Below are 14,283 nucleotides of genomic sequence, written 5' to 3'. Positions count from 1 at the left end.
TGGGAGGTCCTCAGAGTCTGAACTTTCAAATAAAATCTTAAAGATGATACTGGTGCTTATGGTTCATGAACTACACTTGGATTATCAAGGGAGGGCTTGAAAGATCCTAACCCGTTATCCCAGAAAGTTTGAGAAAAGCATAAAATTGAAAAGAGATTTGTTTAATTCACTGAAGCAGTGCAACTTCTACACTCAGCAAATTAATTTGCAGCTTAAGGCACAATCTTTATTATTATTATTAAAATAGCTATTATTATTTAAATTTGAACATTTCTGGAAAATTAATGATCACTCCTTTCTGTCTGAGGTGAAACTGAAAACTAAAAATATACCTTGCTTTTTCATTTATGTAAAAAGTCATTAAAAGTGGGAGAATGAATAATTTCATTTTTACTTGGAAATATCAAAATTATATAAATTCTGAATCAAATTTGAACTTTTAAAATTAAAAATAACCTCTTATTACTCATGCTGCATTATCAAAGCAGCTTTTTAAGCTATACACACACATACACACACACATATGTGCTTAAAAACAGAATTATATTAGCATGAATATTAAGAGTTTTTCCAGATGGGTGCTTCTGAAGAATTGTAGCTGTTACATTTTGAAACCCTTTTGTCTTCTTTCCAAATAAGCTAGTGATATTGAGGTTTTCTATTTTTGCCTGAAGAGTTTCTTAAAATTGTTACAGGGCTTCTGAGAGATTACCTCAAGCTGTATCTATATTTTATTTTACATACTATTGCTCTTCCCAAAGGTATGTTTTTCTGTGATTGAAAATTTCTTATTGGAGAAAATATAAGGAAAAAAAAAAAACTGATTCCTCAAGAAAATACTAAATGTTTCTAACTTTCTCTTTTGAAATACATTTTAAAATAATTACTTTAGAAAGGTTTTATTTGTTTACTAGTTGTTTAATCGTGATTTATTTCAGAGGAACAGGGGCACATAGATTATTAGTGCCACATAGTGTAGTTATAAAATACTGGATTGTTTTTGTGAGGATGTAGAGGAGGTCTCACAGGCAGAGAGGAAGCAGAGCACACAAGATCACCAGGCTCCCATGGTCTCATAGAGAGCTATGTACCATGGACAGAGCTGGACTACAATCATAATGGCTGCTCCTCCATTACAGGGTGCCCTTGTCTTCTGAGTGATTTATTATAGGGACACTGAGTCACAGATCTTCTAACTGAAGTTATGAATATCACTACTGGTTGAAGAAAAGGCCCAGGTACACGTTGGAAACTTCCCAAGTTATATAAACCTCATATAAACCTCTTCTTTCCATGGGTTGATTTAGCTCTGGGGCACCAACTGTCTGATAAGTATACATATACTCATTCTGCTAATTAATCATTACAAAATTTTGTTAAAGAGCACTGTGAAAAAAAAGTTTTCTATGTAATAATAGTTCCAAAATAAAGTAGAAATATAAAGCATGCAGTTAATTAAAAACTATATACCAATCCTTGTACTTTACCTGGAAATCTTCATTCCAAATAAATTTATACAGTATAGATTTAAACGCAGTCTTTCAAAATATTTCTCAGTTAAAAGAGAGGTAGTAAAATTTTGTTTGACACATACAAAAGTTATATGATACTTTGCCAGTAAGGACTCATGATTATTATATTGTTCAGTGTTGAAAAAAAAGGAAGTAAATATTAATAATGACCCATGTTCTAGGTTATATCATCTCTGAAATACATTGGAAACATGCACTTGTTAACTTTTATTATTAATAATAAATTTTAAAATGGATATTATCAAGTTGATATTTCCAATAAGATGGAATTTATCAACTTAAGATTATAAGTATAAAATATAAAATAAGGTATCACAATGAGGAAAAACAGAAACATAAACTATTTATGGTAATAGAATGGAATTAGATAGCATATTGAAAAGCAGAGACACTACTTTGCCAACAAAGGTCCGTCTAGTCAAGGCTATGGTTTTTCCTGTGGTCATGTATGGATGTGAGAGTTGGACTGTGAAGAAAGCTGAGCGCCGAAGAATTGATGCTTTTGAATTGCGGTGTTGGAGAAGACTCTTGAGAGTCCCTTGGACTGCAAGGAGATCCAGCCAGTCCATTCTGAAGGAGATCAGCCCTGGGATTTCTTTGGAAGGAATGATGCTAAAGGTGAAACTCCAGTACTTTGGCCACCTCATGCGAAGAGTTGATTCATTGGAAAAGACTCTGATGCTGGGAGAGATTGGGGGCAGGAGGAGAAGGGTATGACAGAGGATGAGATGGCTGGATGGCATCACTGACTCGATGGACTTGAGTCTGAGTGAACTCCTGGAGTTGGTGATGGACGGGGAGGCCTGGCGTGCTGAGATTCATGGGGTCGCAAAGAGTGGGACACGACTGAGCGACTGAACTGAACTGAACCGAAGAGAAAAACAATAGAAACAACAACGTACATATAAAACTACCTGAGTGCAAGTGTTTTTTCTTCATTTACTATTTCTATGATTTTGCATAAATCACATAAAGTCCCAGAGACTTGTCTTTTCATTTGTCAAAGAAGAATAAAACCTCACATACACGCTTGCACATATGCACATATGAAAGTGATGTACCAGGTTACATGATAACCTAAATTAATATTTTATGGCTGAGCCACAATGCATAGATGTGACCATTGTTGATTTTTTTTTCTTTTGGTTCATCATGAAATTTTGGAAAAAATCACACACATACATACATGTGTATGTGCACACACACATATTCTTAAATATGGAGCATACCTAAACACTTCTGGAGACTACACAAGTACTGAAAAATTGTATTTTCTTATTTTGAATACATATTTTAGAAGATTGATCAAAATGCCTGATGCACATCTGTATTGTATTATAGCTGAATTGTAAAATGTATCACAGTTGCTCAGAGAAATCATTATTCATTGGAAGAAATGTTATACACCAATTAAATGCAAAAAATAATGTTCAAGAATTCCTGGGTAAACCAAAACTAAATGTTGTAAATTCATACATTTTTTTTTTTTTTTTTTTCTGCAATAAGAAATGTCCAGAAGAGGAGCTAAGGTGGCAGAGGAATAGGACGGGGAGACTACTTTCTCCCCCACAAATTCATCAAAAGAACATTTAAATGCCGAGTAAATTCCACAAAACAACTTCTGAATGCCAGCAGAGGACATCAGGCACCCAGAAAAGCAGCCCATTGTCTTCGAAAGGAGGTAGGAAAAAATATAAAAGATAAAAAAAGAGACAAAAGAGGGAGGGATGGAGCTCCGTCCCGGGAAGGGAGTCTTAAAAAGAAAGAAGTTTCCAAACACCAGGAAACACTCTCATTTCCGAGTCTGTGCCGAGCCTTGGAGGGCACAGAGACCCCGAGCCACAGAGGGCAACATAACAGGGAGGAAAAGTAAATAAGCAATTAAAACCCACAGATTACGAGCCCAACAGTAACTTCCCCAGCAGAGAAGCAGCGCAGACGCCTGCACCCACCACTAGCAAGCCAGGGCTGGGCAGGGAGGTGCGGGCTGCACTGCTTAGAGTAAGGATCTGGCCTGAATACCCCAAGCTCTATCTGAGCGAACTAATTTGGGCTAGCAAACCAGACTGTGGGATATCTACCACGTGAAAAGCCAGCCATAACCTAAGGCACCGCCAGGCCCTCGCACAGAACCAAGGATTGAACAGAGATAGCCGGCTGCGGACCATCCCCCTCTAGTGACAGGCAGCCAGAGCCGGAAGGGGGCAATCGCAGCCCCAGAGAGACATTATCTACAAAATTGTAAGCAGGTTCTTTGCTAACTAAGACTTCTTGGGGTTCTGGACTGTCAACATCCGCATAAGAAGGTGTGCCAGTTTTACACCCAGAAAACCCAGTGGAGGGGAGGGGATAAGTCGCAGCAACCGCGCTTGCCAGACACCTCATCATCTGAGCTGCTTGGACCCGGGAAGGGCACAAAACGCAGGCCCAACCGAGTCTGCGCCTCTGAGGACTACCCGAGTGCCTGAACCTGAGCGGCTTAGACCTGGGAGGTGCAAGCAGCCCAGGGCCGGCCTCGGATGCTTCCCGGCGAAGCAACCTAGAGCCTGAGCTGTGTGGGCAGGGAGGCTACATGCGCCATGAGCAGGGGCGGACCCAGTGTGGCTGAGGCACTGCGAGCACACGCCAGTGTTATTTGTTTTCAGCGTCCTTCCCTCCCCACAGCCTAAAAAAGTGAACAAGTGAGCCTAAAAAAAAAAAAGTGTCCACCACCGCCCCCTTTGTACCAGGGCGGAAACCAGACACTGAAGAGACCAGCAAACAGAAGAAGCTATAACAGAGGGAACCGGCTTGGGAGCGACAGGCAATAGATTAAAACCCTGTCATTAGTACCGACTACATAGGAATGGGGCTATAGATCTTGAGAAATATAAGCCGGACCGAGGAACTAGCCAAAAATGAACTGACCTCACAATACCCACAACAACACCAGAAAAAGTCCTAGATATATTTTTGCTATTTTTACAATCATTCTTTCTTTCTTACTTTTTTTAAAAAAATTTTAAGTCCTCTATTACTCCTTTAATTTTCACTTTTATAACCTACTATTACTTTGAAAAAAAAAAAAAGACCCTATTTTTTTTTAAAGCAAACTTCATATATATTTTTTTATAATTTTTGTGACCTTGTTTTTTTTTCTTTTTCTCTTTTTTTGTTTTTGTTTTTTTTTTTTGTTTGTATGTTTGTCTTGTTTTTTTCCTTTTCTTCTTTTCTTTAACATTGTATTTTTGAAATTCCAAACTCTAGATTTTTAGTTTTGCTTTTTGGTATTTGTTATCAATTTTGTACCTATATTTTCTTTATAATTTTTATGACTTTTTTTTCTTTCTTTTCCTTAATATTGTATTTTTGAAATTCCAAACTCTACTCTAGATTTTTAATTTATGCTTTTAGGTATTTGTTACCAATTTTATACCTTTAAGAACCTGATCTTCAGTACCCATTTTTTACTTGGGAGCAAGATTACTGGCTTGACTGCTCTCTCCCCCTTTGCACTCTCCTTTTTCTCCACCAGGTCGCCTGTGTCTCTTACCTAACCCCTCTCTACTCTACCCAACTCTGTGAATTTCTGTGTGTTCCAGATGGTGGAGAACACTTAGGGAACTGATTACTGGATGGATCTCTCTCCTTTTCATTCCCCCCTTTTATCCTCCTGGCCACATCTGTCTCTTTCCTCCCTCTTCTCTTCTCTGTATAACTCCGTGAACATCTCTGAGCGGTCCAGTTGTGGAGTGCACATAAGGAAGTGATTACTGTCTAGCCTGCTGTCTCCTCTATTGATTCCACCTCATCTCATTTGGGTCACCTCTAACTCCCTCCTCCCTCTTCTCTTCTCCATGTAACTCTGTGAACCTCTCTGGGTGACCTTCATGGTGGAGAAACTTTTCATCTTTAACCTAGATGTTTTATCAGTGGTGCTGTATAGAAGGAGAAGTTTTGAAACTACTGTAAAAATAAGACCAATAACTGGAAGCAGGAGGCTTAAGTCCAAACCCTGACTCCAGGGAACTCCTGACTCCAGGGAACATTAATTGACAGGAGCTCATCAAACGCCTCCATACCTACACTGAAACCAAGCACAGCACAAGGACCAAGTTCCAGGGCAAGACATACCAAGAAAATTCTCCAGCAACACAGGAACACAGCCCTGAGCTCCAATATACAGGCTGCCCAAAGTTACTCCAAAACCATAGACATCTCATCACTCATTACTGGACACTTCATTGCACTCCAGAGAGAAGAAATCCAGCTTCACCCACCAGAACACCGACACAAGCTTCCCTAACCAAGAAACCTTGACAAGACACCTGTACAAACCCACACACAGCAAGGAAACTCCACAATAAAGAGAACTCCACAAACTGCCAGAATACAGAAAGGACACCCCAAACTCAGCAATATAAACAAGATGAAGAGACAGAGGAATACCCAGCAGGTAAAGGAACAGGATAAATGCCCACTAAACCAAACAAAAGAGGAAGAGATAAGGAATCTACCTGATAAAGAATTCCAAATAATGATAGTGAAATTGATCCAAAATCTTGAAATCGAAATGGAATCACAGATAAATAGCCTGGAGACAAGGATTGAGAATATGCAAGAAAGGTTTAACAAGGACCTAGAAGAAATAAAAAAGAGTCAATATATAATGAATAATGCAATAAATGAGATCAAAAACACTCTGGAGGCAACAAATAGTAGAATAACAGAGGCAAAAGATAGGAGTAGTGAATTAGAAGATAGAATGGTAGAAATAAATGAATCAGAGAGGAAAAAAGAAAAACGAATTGAAAGAAATGAGGACAATCTCAGAGACCTCCAGGACAGTATTAAACGCTACAACATTCGAATCATAGGAGTCCCAGAAGAAGAAGACAAAAAGAAAGACCATGAGAAAATACTTGAGGAGATAATAGTTGAAAACTTCCCTAAAATGGGGAAGGAAATAATCACCCAAGTCCAAGAAACCAAGAGAGTCCCAAACAGGATAAACCCAAGGCGAAACACCAAAAGACACATATTAATCAAATTAACAAAGATCAAACACAAAGAACAAATGTTAAAAGCATCAAAGGAAAAACAACAAATATCACACAAGGGAATTCCCATAAGGCTAACAACTGATCTTTCAATAGAAACTCTTCAAGCCAGGAGGGAATGGCAAGACATACTTAAAATGATGAAAGAAAATAACCTACAGCCCAGATTATTGTACCCAGCAAGGATCTCATTCAAATATGAAGGAGAAATCAAAAGCTTTTCAGACAAGCAAAAGCTGAGAGAAATCAGCACCACCAAACCAGCTCTCCAACAAATACTAAAGGATATTCTCTAGACAGAAAACACAAAAAGGGTGTATAAATTCAAACCCAAAACAATAAGTAAATGGCAACAGGATCATACTTATCAATAATTACCTTAAACGTAAATGGGTTGAATGCCCCAACCAAAAGACAAAGACTGGCTGAATGGATACAAAAACAAGACCCCTACATTTGTTGTCTACAAGAGACCCACCTCAAATCAGGGGACATTTATAGACTGAAAGTGAAGGGCTGAAAAAAGATTTTCCATGCAAATAGAGACCAAAAGAAAGCAGGAGTAGTAATACTCATATCAGATGAAATAGACTTTAAAACAAAGGCTGTGAAAAGAGACAAAGAAGGTCACTACATAATGATCAAAGGATGAATCCAAGAAAAAGATATAACAATTATAAATATATAGGCACCCAACATAGGAGCAATGCAATATGTAAGACAAATGCTAACAAGTATGAAAGGAGAAATAAACAATAACACAATAATAGTGGGAGACTTTAATACCCCACTCACACCTATGGATAGATCAACTAAACAGAAAATTAACAAGGAAACACAAACTTTAAATGATACAATAGACCAGTTAGACCTAATTGATATCTATAGGACATTTCATCCCAAAACAATGAATTTCACCTTTTTTCTCAAGCGCACACGGAACCTTCTCCCAGATAGATCACATCCTGGGGCATAAATCTAGCCTTCGTAAATTCAGAAAAATTGAAATCATTCCAAGCATCTTTTCTGACCACAATGCAGTAAGAATAGATCTCAATTACAGGAGAAAAACTATTAAAAATCCCAACATATGGAGGCTGAACAACACACTGCTGAATAACCAACATATCACAGAAGAAATCACAAAAAAGAAATCAAAATTTGCATAGAAACGAATGAAAATGAAAACACAACAACCCAAAACCTGTGGGACACTGTAAAAGCAGTCCTAAGGGGAAATTTCATAGAAAAACAGGCATACCTCAAGAAATAAGAAAAAAAGTCAAATAAATAACCTAACTCTACACCTAAAGCAACTAGAAAAGGAAGAAATGAAGAACCCCAGGGTTAGTAGAAGGAAAGAAATCTTAAAAATTAGGGCAGAAATAAATGGAAAAGAAACAAAAGAGACCATAGCAAAAATCAACAAAGCCAAAAGCTGGTTCTTTGAAAGGATAAATAAAACTGACAAACCATTATCCAGACTCATCAAGAAACAAAGGGAGAAAAATCAAATCAATAAAATTAGAAATGAAAATGGAGCGATCATAACAGATAACACAGAAATACAAAGGATCATAAGAGACTACTATCAGCATTTATATGCCGATAAAATGGACAACGTGGAAGAAAAGGACAAATTCTTATAAAAGTACAAATTTCCAAAACTGGACCAGGAAGAAATAAAAAATCTTTACAGACCCATCACAAGCATGGAAATTGAAACTGTAATCAGAAATCTTCCAGGAAACAAAAGTCCAGGTCCAGATGGCTTCACAGCTGAATTCTACCAAAAATTTAGAGAAGAGCTAACACCTATCCTACTCAAACTCTTCCAGAAAATTGCAGAGGAAGGTAAACTTCCAAACTCATTCTATGAGGCCACCATCACCCTAATACCAAAACCTGACAAAGATGCCACAAAAAAAGAAAACTACATACCAATATCACTGATGAATATAGAGGCAAAAATTCTTAACAAAATTCTAGCAATCAGAATCCTACAACACATTAAAAAGATCATACACCATGACCAAGTGGGCTTTATCCCAGGGATGCAAAGATTCTTCAATATCTGCAAATCAATCAATGTAATACACCACATTAACAAACTGAAAAATAAAAACCATATGATTATCGCAATAGATGCAGAGAAAGCCATTGACAAAATTCAACATCCATTTATGATAAAAACTCTCCAGAAAGCAGGAATAGAAGGAACATACTTCAACATAATAAAAGCTATATATGATAAACCCACAGCAAACGTTATCCTCAATGGTGAAAAATTGAAAGAATTTCCTCTAAAGTCAGGAACAAGACAAGGGTGCCCACTTTCACCATTACTATTCAACATAGTTTTGGAAGTTTTGGCCACAGCAATCAGAGCAGAAAAATAAATAAAAGGAATCCAAATTGGAAAAGAAGTAAAACTCTCACTGTTTGCAGATGACATGATCCTCTACATAGAAAACCCTAAAGACTCCACCAGAAAATTACTAGAACTAATCAGTGAATATAGTAAAGTTGCAGGATATAAAATCAACACACAGAAATCCCTTGCATTCCTATACACTAATAATGAGAAAATAGAGAAATTAAGGAAATAATTCCATTCACCATTGCAACGAAAAGAATAAAATACTTAGGAATATATCTACCTAAAGAAACTAAAGACTTATGTATAGAAAACTATAAAACACTGGTGAAAGAAATCAAAGAGGACACTAATAGATGGAGAAATATACCATGTTCATGGATTGGAAGAATCAATATAGTGAAAATGAGTATACTACCCAAAGCAATTTATAGATTCAATGCAATCCCTATCAAGCTACCAACGGTATACTTCACAGAGCTAGAACAAATAATTTCACAATTTGTATGGAAATACAAAAAACCTCGAATAGCCAAAGCAACCTTGAGAAAGAATGGAACTGGAAGAATCAACCTACCTGACTTCAGGCTCTACTACAAAGCCACAGTCATCAAGACACTATGGTACTGGCACAAAGACAGAAATATAGATAAATGGAACAAAATAGAAAGCCCAGAGATAAGCCCACGCACCTATGGACACCTTATCTTTGACAAAGGAGGCAAGGATATACAATAGATTAAAGACAATCTCTTTAACAAGTGGTGCTGGGAAAACTGGTCAACCACTTGTAAAAGAGTGAAACTAGAACACTTTCTAACACCATACACAAAAGTAAACTCAAAATGGATTAAAGATCTAAACGTAAGACCAGAAACTATACAACTCCTAGAGGAGAACATAGGCAAAACACTCTCCAACATACATCACAGCAGGATCCTCTATGACCCACCTCCCAGAATATTGGAAATAAAAACAAAAATAAACAAATGGGACCTAATTAAACTTAAAAGCCTCTGCACAACAAAGGAAACTATAAACAAGGTGAAAAGGCAGCCTTCAGAATGGGAGAAAATAATAGCAAATGAAGCAACTGACAAACAACTAATCTCAAAAATATACAAGCAACTCCTACAGCTCAATTCCAGAAAAAAAAAAAAAATGACCCAATCAAAAAATGGGTCAAAGAACTAAATAGACATTTCTCCAAAGAAGACATACAGTTGGCTAACAAACACATGAAAAGATGCTCAACATCACTCATTATCAGAGAAATGCAAATCAAAACCACTATGAGGTACCATTTCACACCAGTCAGAATGGCTGTGATCCAACAGTCTACAAGCAGTAAATGCTGGAGAGGGTGTGGAGAAAAGGGAACCCTCTTACACGGTTGGTGGGAATGCAAACTAGTACAGCCACTATGGAGAACAGTGTGGAGATTCCTTAAAAACTGGAAATAGAACTGCCTTATGATCCAGCAATCCCACTGCTGGGCATACACACTGAGGAAACCAGAAGGGAAAGAGACACGTGTACCCCAATGTTCATCTCAGCACTGTTTATAATAGCCAAGACATGGAAGCAACCTAGATGTCCATCAGCAGATGAATGGATAAGAAAGCAGTGGTACATATACACAATGGAGTATTACTCAGCCATTAAAAATAATTCATTTGAATCAGTTCTAATGAGGTGGATGAAACTGGAGCCTATTATACAGAGTGAAGTAAGCCAGAAAGAAAAACACCAGTACAGTATACTAACACATAAATATGGAATTTAGAAAGATGGTAACAATAACCCTGTATACGAGACAGCAAAAGAGATACTGATGTATAGAACAGTATTTTGGACTCTGTGGGAGAGGGAGAGGGTGGGAAGATTTGGGAGAATGGCATTGAAACATGTATAATATATATGAAACGAGTCGCCAGTCGAGGTTCAATGCATGATACTGGATGCTTGAGGCTGGTGCACTGGGATGACCCAGAGGGATGGTATGGGGAGGAAGGAGGGAGGAGGGTTCAGGGTGGGAAACACATGTATACCTGTGGCAGATTCATTTTGATATATGGTAAAACCAATACAATATTGTAAAGTTAAAAAATAAAATAAAATTTTTTAAAAAATAAAAAGAATAAACTTTGGCTTAATATGATCCTAAAAATAAAAGAAAGAAAGAAATGTCCACAAATGAATGTGAAAACATGCATGACAAATAACAAGAGACATAGAAAAGAAAGAGAGTATAAAACATCAAGTTGAACAATTCAGGTATGATTGCTTTAGAGTTGGTATTTGACATGATCCATGAATGGTGAATAGCGTATTGGCGATGTTGAGGGAAATTGACTGTTTCTGTAAAGCTTTACAATATACATCTGTATTATCAAGTGGGGTTCTACTTGTATACATCATTGAATTTTCCATTAAAAAATAAAAAAGCAACAAAGGCTACTGCCTTAACTTTTTTTTGATCTGCTTGCTTTCTATGAAATATTAAGATATTACCTGTTCTTACATATCTTTGTTTTTGCATTTGTAAAGTTTCCCCCATTTTTGTGATTCTTATAATAGCAGTATTACTATTTGAAGAATTTACCACCAGGAAATGTTGTTTTTTACTGTTGATGTTTTTGGCATGTTACAGTCTATGGGGGTCTCAGAGAGTCAGACACGACTGAGTGACTGACACACACACATGCACACACACACAAGATTGTTATAATTAAAAAATAAATTTACCTATATGGTATATATTCAATCTCTATGCTTAGAAAATTAGTCTTCCCTAGTAGCTCAGATGGTAAAGAATCTGCGTGCAAAGGTGGTACAGATGGTAAAGAATCCACCTGCAATGTGGGAGACCTGGGTTCGATCCCTGGGTTGGGAAGATCCCCTGGAGGAGGGCATGGCAACCCACTGCAGTATTTTTGCCTGGAGAATCCCCATGGGCAGAGGAGCCTGGCGGGCTACAGTCCATGGGTCACAAAGAGTCGGACATGACTAAGCACAACACAGCACGTGCTCAGAAAATTACAGATACAAATGTAGGATGATAGATATATTAACAATGAATATGTTCGGATATAATTTACCATGATAAATGATACCTTTCCTACACCATATAGCATATCTTTGAACAAGTGTTGTGTATATAAACATTGGGGAAAGACATCTTAATCAAATAAAGTCACATATAAAACATGTTTCTAATCACAGCTCAGGGCAATAACCGAATTAACTAACTCCTTTTCTAAGATTTAAGGAGTGTTATGCCTAATTGATTTTACATTAGCAATAGCCTGAATCACTTTTTAAGACAAAGTTATTCCTAATTATTGAGACTGTGACTTGATTTAAAAGACCAAATCAAGATACATTAAAAACAAGCATTATTTCATATATCTAAAGGAATATCTATGGTAATGTCCATAATTCTTATTAGAATGGCTTTAGTATCCCTCCATAAGTCAATATGATTATAAACAGGGAAGAGGCATTTAAAAAGCTTCAGTGTTTTATCTATTTAATTAACTCTATTTATGATACATAATCGGAGAAGGCAATGGCAACCCACTCCAGTACTCTTGCCTGGAAAATCCCATGGGCGAAGGAGCCTGGTAGGCTGCAGTCCATGGGGTCGTGAAGAGTCAACTATGACTGAGCGACTTCACTTTCACTTTTCACTTTCATGCATTGGAGAAGGAAACGGCAACCCACTCCAGTGTTCTTGCCTGGAGAATCCCAGGGACGGGGGAACCTGGTGGGCTGCCGTCTGTGGGGTCACACAGAGCTGGACACGACTGAAGCGACTTAGCAACAGCAGCAGCATGATACATAATTGGGAGCTGGACTAAAGTAGTGTTCATTTGCATCAGACATATGCCCCTTCAATACTAAATGACTTATTAGGCCAGATGCTGGGGTCTTCTGTCTACTCTACTGCCAACTTTCTTCTAAGAAACTTTGCTGAAATGGAAAGAACTTCCCCCAATAGAGGGAAGTGAGTGTTAGTCACTCAGTCATGTCCACCTCTTTGCGAACCCATGGACAGTAGCCCAACCAGGCTCCTCTCTCCATGGAATTCTCCAGACATGAATACTGAAGAGGGTTGTCATTCCTTTCTCCAGGGGATCTTACCAACCCAGGAATTGAAGTCGGGTCTCCTGCATTGCAGGCGTTCTTTACTGTCTGAGCCACCAGGGAAACCCATGGGGGAAAGGAATATGCCAATGTAGGAATATAAAGAACTGGCCCTCTCTCTACCATGCATTTTAACCATATAGGAGAACTGTTTATTTATAACAGCTATACTGTGTCCTGATAAGAATATGAAGCAAAATAGAACTCTCAGTTGCTAATAGTAAAAGTGAAATTGGTGCAAACACTGGTGAGTTTTACAAAATTGAATGCCTGCACACAATATAACTCAGCAATTTTTCTCTTAGCCTTTACATAGCAAATTGGATTGCCTTTTTGCATGCTTCAAAATCCACATAATAGGATATTTATAGAGGCAATATTCAGGACACCAAAATGACTCAAATGTCTATCAATAGGATATTAAATAATCTGTACTAAATGATACTATATGAGAATTAATGAGTTACTGCTATTTAAAAGGATAAATAAACATAATACACAAATGTATGATTCTATAAACATAAAATACAAAGTCAGGCAAAATTATGGTGTTAAAAATTAGGCTTGTGTTTAAATTTGATTGGTGGGAGTAACTATTGAATAGACGGTGGCAGATCAGGACATTGGAGTTCTAGAAATTTTTAAATTGATGCGTATTGATTTGTTTATGTTGTGATAATTTATTGAACACATGATTTAGGGATTTACATCTTTGTGTTACACTGTATTAAAAATTTAATTAAAAAGGTAAAAGAAGCTTTGAAGCCATTTTTTTGTTTGTTTAAGGTGTAAATTTCTTTTTTGTTCTTGATTACAAACAGTTAAATTTGAAGTTGGTGCAGATCAGTGAGATGCACTAGTGGCCAGAGGATCAAGATTCACATTCTTGTAGTTCCATAAAGTATTGGTATGACTTTGGAAAATGATTTAATGTTTATGGGCTTAGTTAACCCTGTCTACATAATTGAAAATCTGAAGACTTTGAGTTCAGTTCTCTTGGAACTGTTCAGTTTATAAGTGGGCCTTTTCATTTTGGAGTATCTGGCAGAGATTACAACATCCATGTTACTCTTTTTCCTTAGAAATTATGCCCTTTTATTTTAAAATCTGGATACAATATTCCTTAGGAGGGAAAAAAATTATTTTCAAATTTCAGCTTTAGTACATTTTTGCCACATTGTCAAGT

The sequence above is a fragment of the Bos indicus genome, chromosome 14 (assembly GCF_029378745.1).
Source record: "Bos indicus isolate NIAB-ARS_2022 breed Sahiwal x Tharparkar chromosome 14, NIAB-ARS_B.indTharparkar_mat_pri_1.0, whole genome shotgun sequence".
NCBI lineage: Eukaryota > Metazoa > Chordata > Mammalia > Artiodactyla > Bovidae > Bos > Bos indicus.
This window is presented reverse-complemented; position numbering follows the sequence as displayed.